This window comes from Notechis scutatus, chromosome 5, assembly GCF_049901735.1.
Source record: "Notechis scutatus isolate UNSWTSFEM ecotype Mainland chromosome 5, rNotScu1.2, whole genome shotgun sequence".
NCBI classification, from domain to species: Eukaryota; Metazoa; Chordata; class Lepidosauria; order Squamata; family Elapidae; genus Notechis; species Notechis scutatus.
In genome coordinates, this window is record NC_142013.1 from 21,925,312 (window position 1) to 21,950,469 (window position 25,158).

General features: G+C 36.8%; 1 protein-coding gene and 1 long non-coding RNA gene across 29 annotated transcripts in view; one reads left to right on the forward strand and one right to left on the reverse strand.

The window, feature by feature from the left end:
• The window catches only part of ATP8A2 (ATPase phospholipid transporting 8A2), a 367,147-nt gene that overhangs the window by 181,163 nt on the left and 160,826 nt on the right, over positions 1-25,158 (reverse strand). The window lies entirely within an intron of this gene.
• Positions 18,393-25,158, forward strand: part of LOC148130399 (uncharacterized) — a 103,620-nt gene continuing 96,854 nt past the window's right edge. Inside the window, exon 1 of the long non-coding RNA XR_015749747.1 lies at positions 18,393-18,503. This is a non-coding gene — a long non-coding RNA (uncharacterized LOC148130399). The remainder of the gene's footprint in view (positions 18,504-25,158) is intronic.

Genomic DNA, 25,158 nt, shown 5'->3' on the forward strand with positions numbered 1-25,158 from the left:
AAACAATATGTCACATTGGATGTGAAACGGTTTCCTGGCAACTTTGCTCCTCCTTCCTCTGGCCAGGCAGCCGCTGGAATGCTGCTGACTCATTGTCCAGCTATGTTGTTTTGGCTGGAGCTCCATCCACCTCAGCTCTCCCCCACTTTCAGCTCCCAAGTGTGTCAAACTGAATTCATATGAATAAACCAGGTATAAACCAATCTACCAGCTAACCAAGTTCAGGCTTGACATTGGCATGTTTTTATGGACAGACCCCTGAGATGGATTATCAAAGAAATAAATACACATGTACCAAATAAAGTCTTTCAAACTGCACCCCATGTCCTACTAATCTGCTTCACTATGGTTCCTAGGAGTGATGAGTGAAGAATACTAGAGGAGTGTATGCCAAGAGTAGGGTCACCTGGGACATGGAGGTCATCAGGCTGTCCTGCAAAACCAAGCAGGCACCACATCTATGGAGAAGACATGGGAGGAACAGGAGTCATCAGAACCTTACAGCACCGAGCTGAAGGCCTGCCTACCAGCAAAGATGGGAAAGAAAAAGAACATAAACACATCAAGGAATCCCTCAGAATGTTTGGCTATCCCAAGTGGGCCTTCATCCAATCTCAAGAAAAGTCCCTACAGGAGCTCCTCTGTAACAGACAATGACGAGGACAATAAATGAAGCAACGTTGTCATTCTGGACATTGCAGGCATATCGGAAAAGCTCAGGAGGATCTTCAGCCAATATAACATACATACACACTTCAAACCCAAGAATGCACCAAGGCAGAAGCTTGTCCGCCCCAAGGATAAAACACCCAGACAGAAACTGAGCAAAGTGGTATATGCAGTACAACATAGTGAGCCATGTGCAGATCTATACTATACATTGGGGAAACGAAACAACCACTTCATAAATGCATGGCACAACATAGGAAACAAACACATCAGGACTAGATTCAGCAGCCCATCTGCATTGAAAAGAAACATTTAAAAGACACAATTTTGAAGACAACAATGTCCATATTTTGGACAGAGGGGATCACTTGTTTGAAAGAGGGGTCAAAGAGGCCATCTATGTCAAAATAGAACAGCCCTCTCTCAACAGAAGGAGAGGGGTACAACTTCATCGATCTCCAATCTATAACACAGGCCCTTTCAACAGGTCCAAGAAGGCTCCCCACCAATTTGCACCACTCAGATGATCCTGATGACACAAGTGACCTTAACTCCAAGTGACCTTAACGACCCGCTAAAAGAATGCAAATGACCAGCTGTCTGCAAGGAGTATAAATCCTTCCATTCCCCACCACCTGGTCAGAGCTGAAGAAACTTCTTGGATGAGAAGTGAAATGTCTTCAAAGAAACCCCCACTCCTTTAACCTCAAACTATCCACTATTGACCTCACCCCATTCCCAAGAGGTCTGTAAGGGGCGTTCATAAGTGCACCATCGTGCCTACAGTCCCTGTCCTATTGTCCCCATTTATTCATACCTATTTCCTGTATTCTTACTCATGTTTATACTTATACCAATTATCTTGTAAACGATTGACAAATAAAATAAATAAATAAAAATTAGAAAATCCAGTTGCCTCTTGAAAAAAAGCACCTTTAGGACAAGCAGGCAATGTAGGCAGATTTCAGTAACAAGGGAAGAAGCATAATTTCTTAGGATTTCTTGCCTTATGGACTGTCAACTAGAAAGGTTGAAAAATAATTACCGGTAGTCCTCGACTTACAACAGTTCACTTACAACAGCACTGAAAAAAGTGACTTTTTTTTCACCCTTTATGACCATTGCAACATCCCCATAGTCACGTGATTTAAGTTTGAATGCTTGACAACTAACTCACATTTATGATGGTTGCAGTGTCCTGGAGTCATGTGATCATCTTCCGCTACCTTCTGACAAGCTAAGTCAACAGGGAAATCAGATTCACTTAACAACTAGGTTACTAATTTAAGAACTGCAGTGATTCACTTAATAAATGTGGTCAGAAAAGTCATAAAATGGGGCAAAACTCACAACAAATTTCTCACTTAGCAGCACAAATATTGGGCTCAATTGTGGCCGTAAGTTGAAGCCTACCTTTATATACGGCAACTTCAGTGAGGCTAATTATTGACTCAAAGATGGAAGAATACAGAAATACCTATGTAGTAGAAGAACAGAATTTGAAGATAGTTTGCAGAAATGGCTAAATTGTCTTGTTTAATTAAAGAGGGAACACCAATTCCTTTTATAACAGATGGAAAACTCTTTATAGCCTTTTCCCCCCTCTAAAAATGGATAAAACAGAATTGGTGATTTTGGAACATATTGATTAAAAAGGTTTGTTTATGGGAAGAAGGGAACCAGGATATGTAATTTGGGAGGGTGGAAATGGTAATTATTAAGTTTGCAACTGCTACAAAATTAGAAATTTGCTTCTTTATATATTTTTCTTCTTTTGTTATCATTCAATTTTTCTTTTATTCTTTGTTTTTTTATTTTTACTTCTTTTATGTTTCTGTAGTTTGCATAAAATTTTCTTTTAATAAGAAATATATTAAAAAAAGAAAAGGCATTATTTCATACTGCACAGGAGGAGGCAATGATTAAAATGCCTTCATTTTTAAAAATACGTTCACATGGATAATGCAACCCTCCTTGAAATCTGGAAGCAGAAGGCTTTGCATGGCTATTTCCAGAAGGCTTTGCATGGATGTTTCAATGACTTTCCTAGCTGGTCTCTGCACCTCTGTCCATGTAGTTGTTTTGCTCTTCTGACTCTCCAATAGAAATGCTGCCTATGTACCCACATGACAATACAGATAATTACAGCATTCCTTCCTAGACTTGCAGGGTAAAGAACTTCAGAATTAACAGAATAATGGAGTTGGAAGGGACCTTGGAGGTCTTCTAGTCCAACCCCCTGCTTAGACAGAAAACTCTATACCATTTCAGACAAATGATTATACAATCGCTTCTTAAAAACTTCCAGTGTTGGAGCATTCACACCTTCTGTTCCACTGATTAATTGTTCTGTCAGGGAATTTCTTTAGATTTAGAAGTTGCTTCTCTCCTTGATTAGTTTCCATCCATTGCTTCTTGTCCTACTTTGAGGAGGGGTATCCCAGTTATCTTCCTTAGTTTAAATGCTTCCTAGTGGCATAGAAACTCAACCATAGTGGAGTATAATATTTATATCTTACATAAAATACACTAACAGATGTGTGCTCCTATGTAGAAAAAAACCTGTCTTTTTTCATTTTATTAAGAGCTTTACTTAAAGCAATTCTAATATTTAATTTCCACTGCTTCCGCCATTGCCAAATTCATAGGTAGCAGTTTCTGTCCTCAAAAATTGTAGGATGTTCAGACCTCAGTTACAATAAGAACAGATCTCTCTACAGAGACTACTAGGGACACACTTATGAGCCAAAATGTCATTTCTGCTGTAGAAGCACCCATCCATTTTATATTATATGCCCTAATCATTAAATGGTCAATCTGGCAGATGTTTTATGGTCTGAATACGCCTCAAGAGATTATTTCAGATTTTTTTTTTTCTGCAACAAAAAGCAGTACTTGTGAGACATGGGGTGAGTTGTTATCATAAAAGTGAGCCATTATCCATGGAACTATGAAACTTTGCAGCCTGAATGGATACTGTACTGGGAAGACACTGAGAAGTAGGACATAATCTTCAAACATTTCCTCAGAGGAATCACACAGGAAATTAATTTAAATTAATTCAAATGATCAACCTAGTCTTTCTTCAGGATTTTTAAAAGATAGTTTTTAATTAATTTATATAAATGGAAAATATTTTGTTAACTTTCAGAAGACGGTTTCAAAAGGAAGGCACTGACCATTTTTAAGCTGGTCATCCCATTAAAAATATCCAAATGACTATTCCATTCTTCAAAAATAAATAGAGCAGAAAGCCATTTTCTTTTTGATTACATATAGCATTAGAGGATTAATGATTATTCTTTTGCCAACATCTATCTTCAGTTTCGGGTTTTTTTCATGTGTTCAACATGAAAGGCTGTGGAACATTTTCTTTTACTGTCTTTGCAGTGCTTTTGTTTATTTCAGAGAGCGATGGCAAAAGCTTGAAATAAAAATAAGAGGAAGAGAATTTGTATTATTATTTATCCACATTTATTAACCATCCAATTCCAATGGCTTCTATGCAGTTGTAATAATGTAGAAGTAACCTTGGGAGACTAGGCCCAGAGACCCTGGCTAGGAATTGTCAGATAAAAGACAACATAGATGGTCACTGAGTGGGGCAAGAGGTTTATAAGGGACCGTCTATGGAGATTCTCAGTCATGATTGTCCCAAAGATGCTTTTTCAGGAGGCAACTGAATTTCTTGTTTTTCTTTGAAGACGTTTTTCTTCTCATCCAAGAAGCTTCTTCAGATCTGACTGGATGGTGGGGAATGGAAGGATTTATATTCCTTGCAGACAGCTAATCATTTGCATTGTTTTAGTGAGTTGTTGAGGCCACTTGCAGGCTTGTCTGTGTCCTCAGGGTCACCTGAGTAGTGCAAAGGGTTATGGAGCCTTCTTGGAACTGCTGAAGGGATTGTGCTTTCTGCAGGATGTTCCCACCCTGTGTCCCTTCACTGTTGAACACAGATACAGGCTGTTGGGGATGAGTCTGTGTTGTCTGCATCTCAAAATGAAGTGCAAATGGTCCTGTAGTCTGCAATTTGTTTTTCTGGAAATCCATTCATATTCTCGTACCGTTCGAAGGGTATTCGTCTCAAAGTGCATGGCTAAATGTCTATGGAGATTCTCAGTCATCCAGGTCACAGTTGTCCCGAAGGTGATTTTTCAGGAGGCAACGGGACTTTCTTGTTTTTCTTTGAAGATGTTCCTCTTCTCATCCAAGGGGCTTCTTCAGCTCTCCTTAGATGGGACCCTTCACTGTACTTTCGGACTTGCAAGATTCTGTTGATGTGGCCTCACAATAAAGTAGAATTAGCTTGTCTGGTCATGTTTGATGTCTGGTCCATCTAGAAAGGCTGACAGCAGCCTTTCAAACAAGATGACAACTTTCAATAAAGGGGACCTGGAGCCAACCCACTTTATCAGAATGTACCAGGTGGAAAGAAATACTCGGAGACAAGTGGTCCCTCTCTTTTCCTGTGATCAAAACTGGAGAAAGTGTTAACCAAAGCAAGCTCATTTCCAAGTATGATCTGCTAGGATGGGAGTCAAAAGTACTGTCTAGATTCAAAGCAACATCTAATTTACTTTAGTTTTAATTTAAAAAATATTTGACTCAGAGATTTATGCTGTTACTTAGCCTAATCCAATAGAATTTAACAGATTAAAAAAAAGAACATCAATTTTTACCCATTTCATAAGAATTGATATTACAAGATTCAATAAATAAATGAAAACATCTTAAATCAAACAGTGTAGAAACTGAGATTCCCCCTTTCTCACTCTTACAATTTCACACACACAAAATACCAATCAAGCAGCACACTAAATAGCAGATTTATTTTTTTTAAGTTCCAATTTAATTTAGAGGTTTTATTCCTATTTCTGTAAGTTCAGTGTTATGATAAAGGTTAAATATGATAGTCTTCTTGAAAAAGTCTTATGATCTCTCATGATATAAACACAATTGGTGTGTTTCAAAGAAAAAGCAAGTTCAAAATTTGCTGAGCAAACTAAAGGGAATGCACACGAGGCATTTGACCACTAAGCTTTGATCCACTAAGTTGAATGAGAAAATGATTACTCTATGCTATTTCACATACAGGTTTCTGTTTGACCAGAGATGTGTGTTCCTTAGACCATTAACTTTGGCAATATATACATTCAAAGGCTTAAAGCTTGTATATTATTAAAATAACTCTATGTAACTGGAATCACTTAGGGCTGCAATCATACTTTTTAATGGGTCAGTGAAAAAAAAAACCTGAAGACATTCTTATACCAGGAGGGTAAAACTGCAGGGTTCGTTGAGAATGACCTAGACTGCAAGCACGTTTACACACAGCTTACTTCCTTCTCAGCATCCTGTCAATGCCATAGGGGACTGGTCTTATTTCATTTACATAGGCCATGAAATTCTTCCCAACAGAAGAATATTGTATTACCGTATACAGATTTTCCAACCAGGCCACCAGATTTTCAATAGTCTGGAGAATCAAGCCCTTAAGAAAAACAGATTGTGTAGGCAAGGCTAAAGAAACAGGGGGACTACCTTGGTGCTGATTTCTTCTGCAGGATTCAAGCCGTTTCGCTGGAAAGCCACCACTTCAATATTTGCATGAGAAAACAGGGCACCGAAACTCAATTAAAACTAGCTCCAACTTCTTTTTGTTTTATTCACTGAATACGCACAATTGTGGCTAAAGTTTTCTTATGACTCACAGTCACATTACGCCCTGCTAGTGTTCGCAGCTGCATGAAGAGGTGAAAATTAATTCTGATACCCTAGCTAGCTGGTTTTGAGGCCCTTTTCAAAAGACACTGCCAATTATCTCAAACGTGGCTAAATTATATGCAATGCTCTTTTGATAGGTCTCCATTCAGCTAAGACTAACAACTCTCTTTCCTTCTGATTTGTCAGGATTTCAGTATATGTAAGAAACACTGGGGGGCGGGGTGGGGGGGAAGAGCTACTAAATATCCTGTTATCCCCACTGGAATTAATTTAAGGGCAAGTAAATGATTGAACAGAACACTTTTTAGAAGTGAAATGTGTTTCCCATTCTGAATGTGTAATTCCAAAAGGAGATGTTTGTCCACCAGGTTAAGCCTCCCGTATCCAGCTTTAGCCATCTCTTGGAACAGTGATTTATATAACAAATGTCAGGGAGTTCACTATCTTAAAAAGATAAAGCAGAAGCAGCTTAAAAGCGTCTAAAGCAGAGTTGAAAAAGTAGAGTAGGAAAGACAAAAAGGTAAAATATAAATGAAAGGCACACAAAGAAAAAAGCCAATAAAGATACAGAAATCAGAAATAAAGATTAATAATATTTTCTTTCTCAAATACATGAATGAAAGATGTATTATTCTGTTATTATCACATCTGAAATCAAGCCCCAGTGTGTGTCAGCATGGGGGTAGAAAGGAAGATTTGCAAGAAAAATAAACTATCACTCAACAGAGATATTCATTCAGAATCAACATGCTGACCATTGTCTTTCTCTAGTGACTATGACATTCCTTTTTTTTTTTTTTGCTTTGCTTTCTCTTCTATTTCATTGTCACTTTCCCTCCCTCCTTAAACTCCTTTCTTTGTTTTTCTCTCCTGGATCTTTCTCTCAACCAAGGAAATCTTATGCTTTTTTTTTTAAGAATGCATAGTCTGAAAATGATTTGAAAGAAGGTGCTTTTAATCTTGCCATTCAGCTAATTTTTAAATCTTTTTCAAGCTTCCACACAACTTGGAAAATTCATTGTCACAAACCTTTTCAGGGTCACAAAATTTATTATTGAATTCTATGTCTGAATCTTATGGAGGGCATTAATTAGAATTAAATAACCACAGTTATTTAATTGCTTTTCTCTAGAGCTGGTTAAAACAGAAGGGGCCTAAGTAACAGGGAACAGAAATTCTCAAAACAGGTGGACAGATTATAGTGTTCAGACAAGGAGGATTAACCTTACTGGCAATATAGCAATAATTCTTTTAGGGGAATTTTCTTCTTTTAAGGATCCATCATGCCATCTGAAAATTCTATCCATAACAGGGATCACCTTCCATGATCTCTTAGCCTTCACTTGGAAGTAAGATATATGTTGACCAGGGAACTCTCTTAATTTTGAAATCAATCAATGTAGGGAACGGTTTACATCAGAATGAATAGCATTTTATTTATATATTTATTTTCTTGTATAATAGGGCCTCTGTGGAACTTGCTTCTTAATCCATTGTGGTGACTGTCGTCCACACTGCCTTTGAAGCCATACCTATTTCAGTTGGTTTAAAATAATCTTCCAATGGGGGAAGAAGGCAGAGCCTCCTCGCTGACGGACCATAGATCGTGACTCTCTGCGGCTATGGTCCATGCTCTTTCGTTGGAGAGCCCCGATTATTACGATTAGGGGCTGAAACTGCCTTGGAGGGGTGGCGGAGTAAGGGGAAGCCGTAAGCCAGGTTGAGGGGAGCCACATCTCCCCCCCTGGTCTTGGTCTTTTTCCCCCTGAAGATGACTGCAGCGGTGGTTTAAAATAGCCAACCTGAAGAGGAGGACTCAGCTGGATTAAGATTTGTGCAGGAGGGAAGAAAGAGGTGGATAACATCTGAACCAGGACAATTGAGCGATGCAACTAAACAAAAGTACCCAGGGATTAAGGTAACATGGAATTTTTAAGAAAAGAAAACTGAGCAGCGAAATTACAAAGGGACAGGAAAAAAAATAAGAAAATATTTCTGACAGCTAAGCGGAGCTTTGAACAGGGAAAGGAAGAAGCCGGAACTAAAGATTTAACTAAATTGGACTAAAATATTTTGGCAATAAACAGGCATAAAATAAAGCTGGACTTAAGATTGTCAAAAAAATAATAATAATAAAGTTTACAAATTGGAGACTGGACTATGTTGGAATATTGAGGTTTGAAAAACCCTAAATAAAAATATAGGGGAAAAAGATGAAGACTTTGTATAATGGAGAGTGCCACCTTTTGACAAAAACTTGAGCTCAAACAAAATGGAAAGCATCCTGTTTCTGAAAGAACTTGTGTGAATATAATATTAAAGAAATATTGAAACAAAGTAAGAAATCTTAGAAAGTGAAAGCAGAACTAGAATAAAGAAAAAAGCAAGGAAAGACTGACTGTGGGATTGATTGATGTTTTTGGTATAGACCCTGGGCTGGAACAATTGAGAACTTTAGAAAATTGAAAGAAGAAAGAAGGAAAGTAAAAGTGTTTTTTTGGTGGACTTTAACGATCATAAAATACAAGAGTGTATTATGATGATATCTCTTCGGGAATTAAAAATGGAACTTAAAAATATGAGAGAATTACTACAGGAAAGAGGCGAATCACTTTGTTCTGTGTTAGAAAAAATGGAAATGGCGATTGAAGAACAAGAAGAAAGAGCTTCAGAGGAGGAGGACTCAAGAAGAAGACATCTTAAATAGACAATTAACACAAAGAACGCTACAAAGAAGTGGGGAAAGAAGGAAGGTTAAAAAGTTGAAACTTAAGAAGGCAATCAAAAGGGGGAATATCTGTGAAGTCGGGGAAGACAGAAAGACCCAGCAGAAAAGGGGAAAGGAAGATATTAAGAAAGAGAGGGATATAAACTGGAATGAGAAAAGATATGGGGAAAAGAGGGGGAGGAGAAGCAGTAAGAAACAGGCGCATGAAATAAAGAAATACAGAAATAGTAAAATGTTGAAAAGAAATTGTTTTTTCAGAGATAATGGTTGATGAATTAAAAAGGGGATTCTGCAGGGTGACAAGGGGTAATAAGAATATTTCTGCAATTAAAAATATTTAGAAAATAGGGTAATATAGATACTGATAACTCTTATTAAAAATCAAGGGGGGAAAATATGCTGCGTAATCTAAATGAAAAGATGTAATGATTATTATTGTAACTTCTTAAAAATAATGGTTTATTGGGAATCAAGATGAGGGAATATTTTAATCATTGAGGTGTCACACTCAAAACAGTAAAAGGGGGGAAACCTATACTTGTTTTTTTTTTTAGTGTTAAAATTTGTATTAATCTAGAATTTATAAAAAGAATCTGTAATGGAAAGGGAATATGACAGACTAAAGAACCAACTAAATTAATAAGTTAATATAGACAATTAAAGCAAGGAGAGACATTGGTAACTTTTAATTATAATTATAATGATAATTATAATGATAATTATAATGATTATAATTAATGATAATTATAATGATCATTATCATTATCACTAGGCAAACACATATTGTTTACCTTTATTTTTAAAATAAATATTAAAGGATTATATTTGAAATAATTGAAATGAAACAAAAAGATGTTTTGATTGAGATTAATGAAAGAGGCTAGAATTAATGTGTTTGTTTCTCTCCTTACTGAAAACTTGGAATGGAAAAGGTAATAATAGAATTAAGTATCCATATATGAATGTATAATTGCTGTCATATTTGTATGTAAAGGTGATGACCCGGAAATATGTTGTCCACTAAAAAGAGATTTTTGTTTTTAATGTGAAAAACTGAATAAAATTAAAATAATAATAATCTTCTCATCATCATAATAACTTCACTCAATTTTAATGCAATCTTTTATAATGTGCATTTGTATAGAAGATGAATAAAATTCATGATTAGATTTTTGGGTGGTTGTCCAGGTACTTCAGAGGACAGCTGGTCTAAAAATCAATAAAACAAATATTAACGCATGTGAAAAATATGCCATTTATTCTTGACTTGTACTTCAGCTTGAAACTGCACATCAGTTTGTATGAAAAGTGAAATGGCAGTCTTACAAACAAATAACACCTCTTGTGTTTTTTCTTTGTTTTTTATTCAATAATCTTTCTCAAAAATTCCCTACTACAGCCTTTCCAATGAAAATCAATTTCAATTTCAGGACTTCTCATAAAGCAATATGAGAACAACATTGGAAAAAGCGTCTTTCTCCTCCTGACAATTATATATCCCAGGGGGCAGGATTTCTATAGTTTATTCTCCTTTTGAGGCAATTTCTGCCACTTCCGCTGTCTTTACACAGGACACTCGTTTCCTTTCCTGACACTTCACTGGAATGTCAGAAGCAGCCCTAAATGGGGATATCCTGGCGGCTGTTCATCATTTTGAGATACATCCTTTGCACTATTATCCCCACACAGCTGGTGTGCATCAATCAGCAAAGACTGAAAGAAAGCTATGTTCTGGCTATTATGGCTGAAGTTATCTTTGCACCCGGAAAGGATGATAAATTTTTGCTCTATGAACACTTAGATCCAGGAGAAAAAAACTACCGTACTTGTATTGTAAATTTTTTAAAATTCCTTTTTGGTTTTAAAAACATTTTTAAGTCTGGAAGTTTTTTCCTTCTTATTTCTTGTTTCAGTAAATGGATACCATATTTCCCGCAACTGGAGATTTTTTCCCTCCATGCTTGAGGATCCTGGAAAATGGATATTTAAAGTAAAACAAAGTACTTGTTCTTTGTTATACTATAGACTTTGTCTATAATATAGACAAATTGTCAATAATATAGATTTTGTCTTTGATATAAACAAATTATTTTAAGCAAATACATTCTCAAATGCTGTCTGAAAACAGAACATAGAACACAATATTTCATAGGGCCTGCTAAAAGTTATTGTTTAATGAATGATGTTCATATCCTGCACTTTTGTGTTCCCTTTCTAATAATCAGATAATAATAATAATAATAATAATAATAATTTGTTCCCTCTGCCAGAACAATTTTGCACAATTATTCCAGCCCTGCTGAAAATCAAGGGCAAGAAAACTACTATGGAACAACATGCATTGAGACAGGGCTTTTTCCCTCTTTGATCCAGTGGTTTAAGCCTAGTAGGGACGTTAGATATTTGGAGAGCACATTATAAGTGCTCAAAGAAAATAGTTAACATAAAAAAACACCCTGCCATATTTTCCAGCTCCTTAAAATTTTCCTTATTTCTCTGATTTTTTTAATTTCTTTTGGAGAAAGAAGGACATAACTCTGGAGTACAGCTGCCAACTCATTTTTTTTTGTTTTTGTTTTTGTTTTAATTTTATAGGATCTATATGGAATCCACAAGTACCTACAGCTTGGTGTTTTGCAATATATCAGCTTGATTTTTGTTTTAGATAAAAATAATATGTTAACGAGAGGTGCAGTGGCCTAGAGGTGGAGCTCTTGCCTCATAATCAGGAGGCTGTGAGTTCAATCCTAGGTAGAGGCAGATATTTCTCTCTCTGGGCACATTGAGAATATATCTGCTGCAAACTCCGCATTGGTGACAGGAAGGGCATCCGGCCAGTAAACACTCAGCTCCATTCAGTTGCCCTGACTACACCCCTATGCAAGGGATTACGGTGTCATTCAAAGACAAAAAATAAAATAATATGTTAACATTCCAGAAGGAGAAGGGATAGGAAGGCTATTGGATGACAATGAAGCACCTGCAGGAATATTGGTGTCCAAAGGCGGCATGTTAGGTAGGGACTCAATACATGCCTATTAAAAGAACTAGTTAGCCAACCAATGGACACTTACACATTGCTGGATTTTAGGGGGATTAGTTTTACCATACACACATGTGAACATTGCAAACAAATATAAAATGGCATGGTTTATAAAACAGTCCATTTAAAGGAAGTTCCCTCTTGGCTCAATAGCTGGCTCCTATAACTCTCTTCTTGCTCTACTAACATATTCACCAATAACAACGGACCGGAAGAAGCTACAGAACAGCAGAAAATAGCACTTAGATTTGTATACCACTTCACAGTGCTTTACAGCCCTTTCTAAGTGGTTTACAACGTCAGCATATTGTCCCCCACAATCTGGGTCCTCATTTTACCGACCTCGGAAAGATGGAAGGCTGAGCCAACCAGAATCAGACCCCTGGAGTGAGCAGTGAGTTAGCCTGCAGTACTGCATTCTAAACACTGTGCTGCCACCACGGCTCTTACATCTGTTTATGAAACATGTCGAAAAACAAGACAGAAAACCAGCTACCTGTATAGCTGAAATGGCTCTGTTGTACAGGTAGTCCTCGACTTACAACCACACTTGGGGCCAGAATATCCATTGTTAAACAAGGCGGTTGTTAAGTGACTCATGCCTCATTTTATGACCAATTCTGGCCATAGTTAAGTGCAAGGGCTGGTTTTCTCAGTGCTTGTGTAACTTCAAACGGTTGCTAGACAGATGGTTGTGAACTGAGGACAACTTGTAGTTCGTTTTTGTCAAAGGTAATACAGCACAATCTCTACAATTCAGCAATGGCCATAATAATTAGAGCTGGGATTTCTATAATGATTTTTAAAAAGCTTGCATTTCTTTCAACTCTTTCCTAGACCTGAATCAGAACACAACTTTTTTTTTGGGGGGGGTGTGGAGGTTTACTTTTCTAACTAATAAGCTATGCCTACCCAAACGCCAGATTAGGGAATAGGATGGCAATGAGACTGGATAAGATTTCTACTCTGGTATACCGTATATTTAATATGTTAACATAAGTTGTTCTTACTTTTTAAGATATCACTTTGCCTTTAATTCACTGGCACAATCAGTGAATTCTGGTTCATTTCCTCAATAGAATCTAAGCTTGCTTTGTAACTAACATGTATTCCAATTGCTAACTGAAAAATGACTGAGGGTCACTAAAAGCTCTTATCTTTCCGACCACCTGAATAGTGGGATAATATAGATTTCCTCTCCAATCTACTCATCTACTCCTGGGAAAAATGAGAACATTTTTCAGGCAAGATGCGTTTAGTACACATTCTCAAAATATTAATGGTTCCTGAAATAAGATGCAATGTTTTAAATAAATAATAAATAAGCAGAAAACAGATACAAAATTAAATGTAAAATGTCTTAAATGTCTTAAAGAGGAGCTTTATGAAGTCACTGGCTCTAAGAGCCATTTCTTAAAGCACTAAAGCAGCCACATCACGTGGAAGGTCCAGGGTAGCTGCTTTGAAGATTTTCCTGGTTTGAGTATGTAAGCATCATCTCTTTGGTTCATCAACAATCTTTGCATAGGCACATGAAGACAACAGAGTCAAATCCTTGTGAAGCAGCTCCGCTAAGCCTTCTGGAGGTTATTTCTACCTCAATTCAAGGAAGGGTATTTTTCTCATGGCAGCAGTGCACTTGATGAATGCGTTGTAGAGTCTATTCTGAAGGCCATCTTTTGAATATTAATTTTATTTTCAGCAAGAGGCCATAGCCTAGGGACTTTTAATATAACTGGCACCAAAGTTTAGTTTCCTGTTGAGTAGGAAGTAAATTCATTGTGCTGAAGAGAAACTGAATGTTTAGCCGCCAGCCTGAATTATAAATAATCCTGATGCCTTAAAAGGACCACTGTCAATAGCTCGTCTTTTTCCATCCTGGAAACTACAGCAATCCCCCTTCTGTCTCATCTTCCAAACTTGGAGACTTGATATTTTATTCTTCCACATGAGTATAGTGAAACCTGGAACTCCTAATGCTACTGTAGCAATTGTATAATATCTTTTCTACAAGTTAGGAATTGATTGCAACCAATACTGTATATAACTTCCTTCACAGACCCTGACCAACTGATCTTCACAACTTCAATACTGTAAAACAACAAAATACACTAGAAGTGGAGTTGCCTTTCCAAGCTTGAAAAAAAGACTCACATTATTTATTTTTTGCAAACCTGCATGGATTTTTGATTGTGGAATCAAGGAATTATGATCAATCCCAGTGTGTTGTGATGAGATCCCTGTCTAGAAAGAATTGTCACTATAAAATGCTACATAAATAAATTATGCATAATTGAGGAGATTCTGGAAATTTAGATATTCAAACCATGCTCAGTTTGAGAGGAAGCTCGGGGAAAAACATAATTATACTATCCTCAAAAAACTAAAAGTACAAAAGATAAATTATATTGGGAAATCAGTTAGAATTACATGGGCATGCAAAAAACAATATTTACAACATGCATAATAAAAGAAGATTTTTTTGTTGAAGTATTAAAACAGTCATAGTCATCTATCTATCTATCTATCTATCTATCTATCTATCTATCTATCTATCTATCTATCTATCTATCTATCTATTATCTATCACAGTGGTTAGAATGTAGTACCGCAGGCTATTTTGGCTGCCAGCAGTTTGGCAGTTCGAGTTTCACCAGCTCAAGGTTGACTCAGCCTTCCACCCTTCCGAAATCAGTAAAATGAGGACCCAGATTGTTAGGGGCAATATGCTGACTCTGTAAACCACTTAGAGAAAGCTGTAAATCACTGTGAAGCAGTGTCATGCCCCTGTCGGAATCTATCTATCTATCTATCTATCTATCTATCTATCTATCTATCTATCTATCTATCTATCTATCATCTATTGCCCATCTCACACTTCAAGGCAACTCTTTTTCAAGAACTGTCTGGCTGCTGCAAAACTGCCTCAAGTTGTCTGTGAATGTGTAGGTACTTCACTTCAGTCCCAGCAGAAGTGTTGCCTATACACAGACATGCATGCGTAGAAAAGTGGGCCGCTCTTTAAAACAGTCACACTGCTCTTGCAAAGGACACAGTTGCTTTAATGAGCTCCTTGTGCTAACAGGCAATGCCAAATTTGTTGAAGTATTAAAACAGTCATAGTCATCTTTCTTTCTTTCTTTCTTTCTTTCTTTCTTTCTTTCTTTCTTTCTTTCTTTCTTTCTTTCTTTCTTTCTTTCTTTCTTTCTTTCTTTCTTTCTTTCAAATGTTTTGCAGAACTTTTAAGAGAGAAAACCATACTATTAAAGACATTTATTTTTATTGAACTAAGTTTGTGATGGTGGGCAGGAAGAAGGAGAAACCCAGTAGGCTTTATGCTTTTATGCTTTCCACTTATAGGTATTGGATGGGATATCAAAGAAATATTATTCGCAATTAGCCTTTGGCCTCCTATCCTACCAGTTCTCTACTGGACACCCACACTGCAGTTCAGGAAAAGCAAAACGAACTACATCCCATTTAATTTAAATAGAAAATTAAACTCTATTGGCTATATGTAGAACTTTAACAACAATGTACAATTTTTGAAAACCAGCTCTGCAGCAGAAAGTTTGATGGCATTTTTTTTTGCATTCATACAGCATGAGAAAAAAAAATAATGTAAAAATTTTATATGGCATCTATTCAAACTACCCATAATACCCACCTTTGAAGTAGCAGCTCACACTTTTTCTAAGAAATGATTTCTTTCTTGGAAATCTGAGGTGTAGGTCATCCTTATTCATGAAGTTGAAGAAACTGGGCTTTCTGTGGTTTTGCTTCCAGCGACCAGTTTACAAGTAAAAAAAATATATCTTTGTATGCGTGACTATATTTTCTGTTTAACAATAGACTGAACAAACAGTTGAATCTGGAGTTTGATCTTTGCAATTCTTCATAATCTTAGGTGCCGCTGAGATCATGAACCCATTCATTTCTCATTGGCCCAGGACGTTAATGAATTTTTTATCCCAGAACAGGGAATGGAAAGAACACGAAAAGAGAAAATTTGTCTCTTTTTTAAAAAGTGCTATGCTACAAACACAGTTTTTGTATTCATGGAGGAAAAAAAATGGAGTAAATTAACCAACCCACAAGGAAAAATAAATTAGGAGTGGAACATGTTTCCTTAACTGACCTCTTGCCTTTCCTGCAGAAGTTGAAACACTCATAATATTCCTTTCTCCTTTTTCTTGTTTGCAAGGAGTTTGGGGTGAGAGATACTGGTCCCAAATCATCCAATGAGCTTCCAAGGTTGGGTGGACTAGAGACTTTCCCCTGGTTGTAGACCAATATCTTAATTATTACGTATGCTAACTCACTGGCTAACATTTTCAAAGCTAGTGTAAATTAACAAAAAGAAAAGGAAACTTTGAGACAACACAGAGCTACTCTGGCTTAGTTGTCATATAGATAGTCAATGTCAGGACTGCTTACACACTTGCTACAAACCCAGCCATTGAGGTCTGCAAGTTATGTTTATGGCAATATTATTTATTAGCCACCTATCTTATCACAAGGTAACTCTTGGATAGCTTACAATTATAAAAGATACACACACACACACAAAATACACACACAAATTAATATCCAGAAGCACAATAATCCAATTACAAATGGGGAGGGTGGCGGCACAGTGTGGGGAACATAGGATCTGTGGTTAATCAATCAAACACCTCCTCTGTAACGTTTACCACTTGGGGTCCTCAGCCAGGTTTCTAAGCCCTTACAAAAGGTCTGGAGGGTTGGGGCCGACCTCACCTTGTGGAGGGGGGAAGGGGTATGGAGTACAAGGTGTTCCAGAGGGCAGGTGTAGCAAACATTATGCTGAAAACCAGCCACTGTGGTTTATTTACCATAGCTATGCAAAGTTTGGATTAACATATGAACCAAATCACCGAGCATTGGTGGTAAGAACCAGCAGATAAGAGCACGCAGTTAAAGCCATCAGAAATTGGGTTCTCTTTAATGCTGACACCTATGGAGTCCGTTGTCTCCTTAAATTACTGATAATTTAAGGCAGCCTTCCTACAGATTCAGGGCAAAGGATTGACATCTTAAAGATATGATGCTTTCAAAGGAAAGCTTTATTCTTTTTTTGGAAGAAACTTCTCAGAAAGGCTTGTCCATAGTGGTGAGATAGCGGGGCTGTCTTCTTCCCTGTTTTTCCTCCCTTCTATCCTGTTTCCTTGTGAAACCGATATAGACCTTCATCAGAACAGGGGATAAATTGTGAGAAACGCTGAACTGATACTTAGGTTGGAAGGCAAAAGTGGAGAATTTTAAATTCTCATTTTTTTCATACATACAGCAAAAAATATTTGCCTCTAGGATAGTCTCTCCTTCCAATTGCTGATCTTCTGGTTTTATCAGGACAAAGAATTACCCACGCTTCCACTGGAATGCAACAAAAAACTTTTGCCTGGTTTTCTCTCCAGAACGCATCTATGATGAATGACTCAGTTTCTAGAGCTTTCTGAATTACAAAAAGACAGCTTCCCTTTCTCCATAAAAAGAGAAGCAAGCAAGCATTAAATCAGGGGTGTCCAACCTTGGCAACTTTAAGACTTGTGGACTTCAACTCCCAGAATTCCTCAGAACTCCCAGAATTCTGGGAGTTGAAGTCCACAAGTCTTAAAGTTGCCAAGGTTGGACACCTCTGCATTAAATCAATCCATAACCCATAGTAAGTAGGCCCCAGGATTTCAAGATGCAATTCCTCCTCAAATTCCACAGATAACAATCCTATAAGGTAGGTTGTGCTGAGATAACTTCTTTCCCAAATACAATTCTAATAGAATTCTATGTAGCACATTTTATTGAGAAGATTGGAAATGGGTTACAAGAAGCCTAGAAACAACACTGTTTCCTATTTATTTATTTATTTTAGGGAATTTACATTGCTGCCTATTTGCACATGGCAATTCAAGGCGGCTTATAGGAATATTAAAACCTCATATATAAAACAATAAAACTAATAAAAGAGAATAATTATATAATAAAATAATAAAATAATATAATAAAACACACCCACCCGCCCCCCACCCTGCTCTGTCGACAACACATCACATGAGCCATTTAATGGGCTCCATCCTGCTCTGCAGGCCCGCTGGCAGAACCAGGTCTTCAGCGCCCTAAAACCAACATATCCCTATATACATTTGTTAAGTTGCGGGAATGAGACTCAGGACACCAGCATCATCACCAATTGTTTTTACTTCCTTCTAGGATTGAGCACCGGAGAAACCACGGCAGCCTTTTTTTATATTCGGGCTGCTCGCGGCTGTGGCCAGTGACAGCTCTTCAAATTTCCCGCTGCCACGGACCGACCAATTGCAGGTAAGTATACTAACACATAACACATTAATGTGGCAATTAAAAAAAAACTTTCTTAATCTTCCTAAGACTCAGTGGGGCAGGAGGTCCCTCATGAACATGGAAAAGCTTGAAACTGGCTGAACTAATAATGGTGATCTGTCTCTTTATCGTTCTGGGAACTAATTACTATAATTTCCATGGATGAGGTTGGACTTAAATTTTGATTTTCCCAGTTCCCACTTTTGTGCTGGAATTCAAAAGAGGGAAGATGAAATCATTCTGTCCAACAAGAAAGTCAGTGCACATTTTATCAGGCATGATCCCAGATAGTACAAATAAAAAGTATCACAACCTATTAAGATACATGCTGACAGACGTAAGAGTCAATCTGGAACAACATTGGAAAAGAAAAACCTTGTTGACAATAGAAAATTGGAAAACCAACATTGAAGAATATACGGCAATGGAAAAATTGACTGTATATATTCATAACTGAAGTCTACCTAGATTCAGACAGACATGTTTCTCTTGTATACATCCTCCCAACAGCAAAGCAAATTGAGACTCTTAGAATATGGTTTTTGATGAAAATGAGAAACTGTTTAAAATAATTAAAATGATTTAAACAGAAATGAGTATAATTGCAAATGTTTAAAACATAACGTAAAGATACTTAAGCAACAGTTAGAAGGAAAGGAAAGGAAAGGAAAGGAAAGGAAAGGAAAGGAAAGGAAAGGAAAAGGGAAAGAAAAGTAAAAAGGAAAGATTACAGATTACAGATAATCAGAGTTGGAAGGGACCTTGTAGGCCATCTAGTCCAACCCCCCGCCCAAGCGGGAGACCCTACATCATTTCTGACAAATGGCAGTCCAATCTCTTCTTGAAAGTCTCAAGTGATGATGCTCCCACAGCTTCTGAGGGCAAGCTGTTCCATTGGTTGATTGTTCTCACTGTCAGAAAGTTTCTCCTTGTTTCCAGGTTAAATCTCTCCTTGTTCAGTTTCCATCCATTATTCCTTGTCTGACCTATAAGAGCTTTAGAAAATAGCTTGACCCCCTCCTCTCTGGGAGGAGGACAGCTTTAATGTTTCTTTGCATAGATTTTTTTTTTCATTTTTCTTAATCATCATATTAAATCTCAACCAATGATTTTTTAAAAGATCAATAACAACATACATGAGTTAGAGTTAGGTACCGGTATTATACTAATATTTTTGTTGTTGCTTTTAACTTAATTAATAAAACTAAAATGTATGGAAAAAAAGAAAGAAAGGCAATGCCCAGACGAGCACACTGACATATGAGTTTCATCCATAGCTGAACCAGGGCATAGGAACAGCCTGATTTTCAAAAGGTAGCAAGACATTTTTTGAAACTTTGGGCTATTTGCTGGGCATGTGATGCCCTTGGCAGCAAAGACAAAGGAAAATAATTGATAGGGTTCATTATCACCATAAGATGCAAAGTGAGAGCAAGGTGTAGCCACAACTTTGCACCTCCAATTTTAACACTCACATAGCTAAAATGGAACCTCAAAAACTACCACACTGTAGGCTTCTGGTTTGAGCTTCTTCAGCGACAGAAAGAAATCCGCGATCGTGCGCGGTTTCGGTCTGGGCTCGCCGCTGGAGCACCCCGAGCCGGCTGGTTTCGGGGCTAAGCCACCCCGTAGAGGTGATGAAGAGGGGGGAGACTGCCAGCAGGGTTGAGGAGAGCCGCATCTCTCCTCCTCAGCTGGCCATTACTCCCTTTCCTGAAGGCGGTTGCAGCGGTGGTCAGAAATGGCCACCTCAAAGAAGAACACGACCGGAAAAGAATGTGCAGGAGGAAGATAAGAAGTGAAAGTTTTGGCTGACCAGGTTAAATTGCAAAAGCAACAACTAAGGTGCCCTGGAATTTAAACTAAAAAAAAATAACATCGTTCCCAAAGAAGAGTCTGAAGCAGCGAAGGAAAGTGAAAAGGGAAAGGTTTTTTTTTCCTCTCTCCCTTTCCCTATACTGACAACTAAGAGACTTAAATAAGAAATCGGGGGGAAAATCCACTTTGACATCAACAGGCAATTAAGCTGAAAATAAAACAAAATGTCAAAGGGATAATAAAGATTTCTGGACACTAAAAAAAATTTTTAAGCAAGAAAGGAGAGAAAAAGAATAAAAGGGCAGGATTTATTTATTTTTATTTTATTTATTTGATTTGCCAATTGTTTACAAGATAATAAGTATAAATGTATACATAGTTGTGAATACATGAAATGGGTACATATAAGAAAAATAAAAGAATAAGAGAAACAATAGGACAGGGACGGTAGGCACGTTGGTGCGCTTATGCACGCCCCCCCAGGATCTGGACAAAAGGGAGGAGACTGCCTGGAATTAAAAGGAATCTACAGTGAAACTTCAACAAGACTTCTAAAAGATACATTTTAACTGAAACTTGGCAACTAAATAGTAGAACCCCAGGAAGAGAAAGTGAAAAAAAAGCAAAAAGAAACAGCTTGCATGTATTTGGATTACTTGGTGATCTTTGGATTCTTGGTTATTGCATTTGAATGACTAAAATCAATCGGGTGGTTGTTTAAAAATTTATACAATGGCACTACTTCTGGATGAATTGAAAATGGAACTTAAAAAGTACAAAGAAGATGCACAAGAAGGGAGGGGTTCTTTGGGCTTCGTTTTTCAATTCTTAGAAATGGAGATTTGGAACTATGAGGAATAACAAGAAACGTCTGCAAAACAAGAAGACTGGGACAAAGAAGAAGCCATCTTTAATGAACAAGTAATCTTAGATGGGGGAAAAAAAGGAAAGGGGGGAAAGAGAATGGAGAATTTAAGACTTAAAAAAACAACCAAAGAAAAGAAAAATAGTTCAAAAACTAAGTATAATATTGGAAAGCAACAGAAGAGGGGAATACAGAAGAGAGAAATAGAGATAGAGAGACAAGGGGGCAAAAAGGGGAGAGAGAAGAAGAGAGGGAAGAAGGAAAGGAAAAGAAGTTACAAAGGACAGAAACAAGATATAGAGAAACAGGGCCTATTTAGAGATAATGGGTGAAAATTTAACTGAAAAAGGGATTCTGTAAAGGCACATAAGATTGTATTGTTATATTAGTAATAGAAATAATTTTAGAAAATTGGAAACAATGTATGATTAAAATGAGGGATAAAATAGTTACTGTAATCTAGTGAAATGTTTGTTAATAAAACAAATGAAATAAAATAAATGAGAAAATTGAATTAGGAAGGGACGGGAACATTTTAATTAGTTAATGTTTTATAAAATATAAGTGAAGGGGGGGGATTAATTATGGAAAGCTTATAACTGTTCCCATAGAAGTATGATATTTAATTGAAAAGTAATGTTAAAGAAGTTAAGATTTTAATGAATATTAACATTAATGATAGAATTGAATTGGAATGGAATGTGTTGTTTTAATTACATATATTTATAATCTTTTTTTAAAAGAATATAGTGTGTATTTTAAGAATGTACCAAGCAGAATCCGAATGGAAGTTATGTATTATATTGAATGTTTTAACTTTAAGGTATATATTGAAGCTTAAATAAGAGTTAAATGGATAAACTTAAAAGATATAAAAGTGTCATACTCCAATCAGCAACTACAGGAGAAACTTTGTTTAATGAGAAAAGATAATATGAAATTGAAACAGGTCAGACAAAAAGTATAAATATAATGATTTGAATTGAGATGAGATAATTAAAATAAAATTGAGAAAATTAAAAGAGGGTAGGAGCTATGTAGAAAATTTAAAACAGTAGTAAGATATGGAATAGAACATAAAAATGAGCATGAAATTGAATTTGTGTCTGTATGAAGAAATGTAACCCAGGATTATGCTACTTTCAAAAAAGATGTTTTATTTGTATTTTTTTGTGAAAACTCAAATAAAATTTACAACAAAACAAAACAAAACCCTACCACACTGTTAAAGACCTCATTTTAAAAGTTCAAAAGATCTCTCTTTTTGTAGGTCTGATCAGTTTGCCACAGAAAAATTGTAACAAAGCCTATATTTTAATTAAGCTAGGGTAGGAACTCTAATACCTTAATTCTATTATGTAGAGTAAGACATTAATCTGAGCACCTGAGGTAGTTTTAAATCTCATTACTCAAATGCAAATGAATATGAATTATCTCTTATGCTGCAAGTTTGGATGTCATAGTTTTCCTTTTGCTTAGAGCTGTCTTAATTATAGTTAATCTGTAGCAGTTGCTAGTTAAGGATTAGCAATAGGATTTGTATGGTCCTTATAAATCATAATTCAAAACCATATCAATATTATATGTCTCTCAGATATATTTCTTATTTCACAGTGTTTTTTAAATAATATGTAATAAATAATATGGCAATGCCCCATGCTACAAAAGAGGAAATTATTTAGAACATAGAGATTACTAAAATTACATATACTAAATTATTTGGTATAAATTAGTCATTTTATTTTTATTTTTACCCTTTTTTATTGACTTCTACCCTGGTTGTACAATATCTTTGCCCTGACTGTTCTTATCTGTCGAGCCAAGGAATCAGGACCATTCATAAGGTTGCAGCATAGAAGATTTATCCAAGTATGTGACTAGTCAACTAACAGCTAGCACTAAATTGGTGCTAGATAAAAGTCAGTGGAATTCAAGGGAAGCTGGACCTTGACCTCTTGTGGCAATGCAAGGACTCTAGTGACATGGTTAATTAGAGTTGTGGTGGCGCAGTGGTTAGAATGCAGTATTGCAGGCTAATTATGCTAACTGCCAGCAGTTCGATTCTCACCAGCTGAAGGTGGACTCAGCCTTCCATCCTTCCGAGGTCAGTGAAATGAGGACTCAGATTGTTGGGGGCAATATGCTTACTCTGTGAACTGCTTAGAGAGGGCTATATAGCACTGTGAAGCGGTATATAAGTCTAAGTGCTAAGTACTATTCCTATTACTTCTACCCCCTTGCTCTGCCTGTTCTTCTTTTACATCACCCATTTTTTACGGTGGCACCTAACAAAATGCTGTGCTTAATCTGAAAAGAGTTGTCCATCTCTGCTTCAAACACATTAACAACTAACTGTGTTCTGATATGCTAAAGATCCCTGTTATAGTTCAGAGAGCTGATTAACAAGGATGAACAGAAACCAGACCATCCTGTGGGTAACTTTCCTGCTGATTCTGCAAAGTGTTGCAGATGACAAGGATAATAAAACTCAGAAATCACTAGCCTTAAACCTCCAAAGGAAAAACCCTGTGTGATTTGAGAGGAGGGGGAAAGGAAGAAAGAAAGGAGAGAAATTTGCCACCTCAAGCATAGTAAATTAGAGTTGGAACATGTTTTACATGCATCCCCAAGGAGGAACTTGTATAAGGAATCTGTGAAAAAAAAATCAATTACATTCAGTTTAAAGGGACGCTTTCCAAGTGGTCAGCAAAGAAAACTTTTGGGATGCAGCACATCTGACTGCTCTCCCCATATTTCCTCCACCTTCAATTACTTTGCACACATGAAAGCTGCCAGAATGATCTTTCCCTTACGGTTTTCAAAGTCAGGAAATGAGCATTGGGCTGTCATGAATTGTCAGAGGTAGAACTAGATAATAAGCATTGGTAATTCAATAGCTGATAGATGGGAGCAGGGAGGGAAAGTCAAAGAACTGTATATGGGAAAATAGAACACGTACATAATTTTCTTTGGGACCAATTAATGTTATTCCAGTTTGCATATTCTTAATCATAAATATATTTCAATTTAAGTCACAGGCCAAAGCGGGGGGGCATCTTTTATAATGAAAATCAACAAGTCACCATGTCGATAATGGTGGGCTTCTCGATATTTTCTGCTGGAATTTATAAATAAAAAGACAATCTAAATGAAATTACAGTAACCAATGGGAGCTGGTCACTGAAGAAACAAAGGAGGCCCAGCCGAACATAAATATTTTAGCATAGGATTCCAGAGACTTATTTTGTGAGCTAGATTAGAGAGGTTTCTTCTATGTGGCGGCAGAAAGAAAGACAGAAGGAAGAGTCCTTCCTTTCTCTTGTTTGCATTGTTAACTAGTGATTTTATTAAAAAAAAAAATCACAGGACAAATTATAGTATAGTGTTCAGTTGCAGTAAAGACAGTCAGCCACAATATCCCACACAACCACTGTAGGAACGCTTGAGGCTACATTAGGTGGCATGCACTACATTGACTCTGAAGTTCAAACGGCATCCTGTTTTGTATGCAAGAGATCACAGATTCAACCTATGGAGTTCAGAGGCATCTGCAGGATTCCTTCTCCTTATCAAAAATGATAAGAGCAGCACTGCATCGTCATACTACAAACTCTGACTTTTTCACAGATGTGATGCACATACAAAAAAAGGAGTAAAGCTTACAATGCGACACCACAAGGCTGCTTTTCTCTTAATTCCACACACTCTCCCCGAATAACAAAAGACACACACCTCTGGCAAAATTAGTTAAGTACAAAGTTAAGATCATCGGAAAGCAGAACAAACAACAAGAAAAAAGATTGGCTAAGAAAACACAGATACAATCCCCATTTCCCCTGGCATCGGCAGTTTATATAAAAGTCCTTTTCACATCGTATCTGAAAGGACACATAACTGGTAACCATCTCACAAATTCATCAAATCATTTATCTCCAACTTTGTTCCTTTAATTGC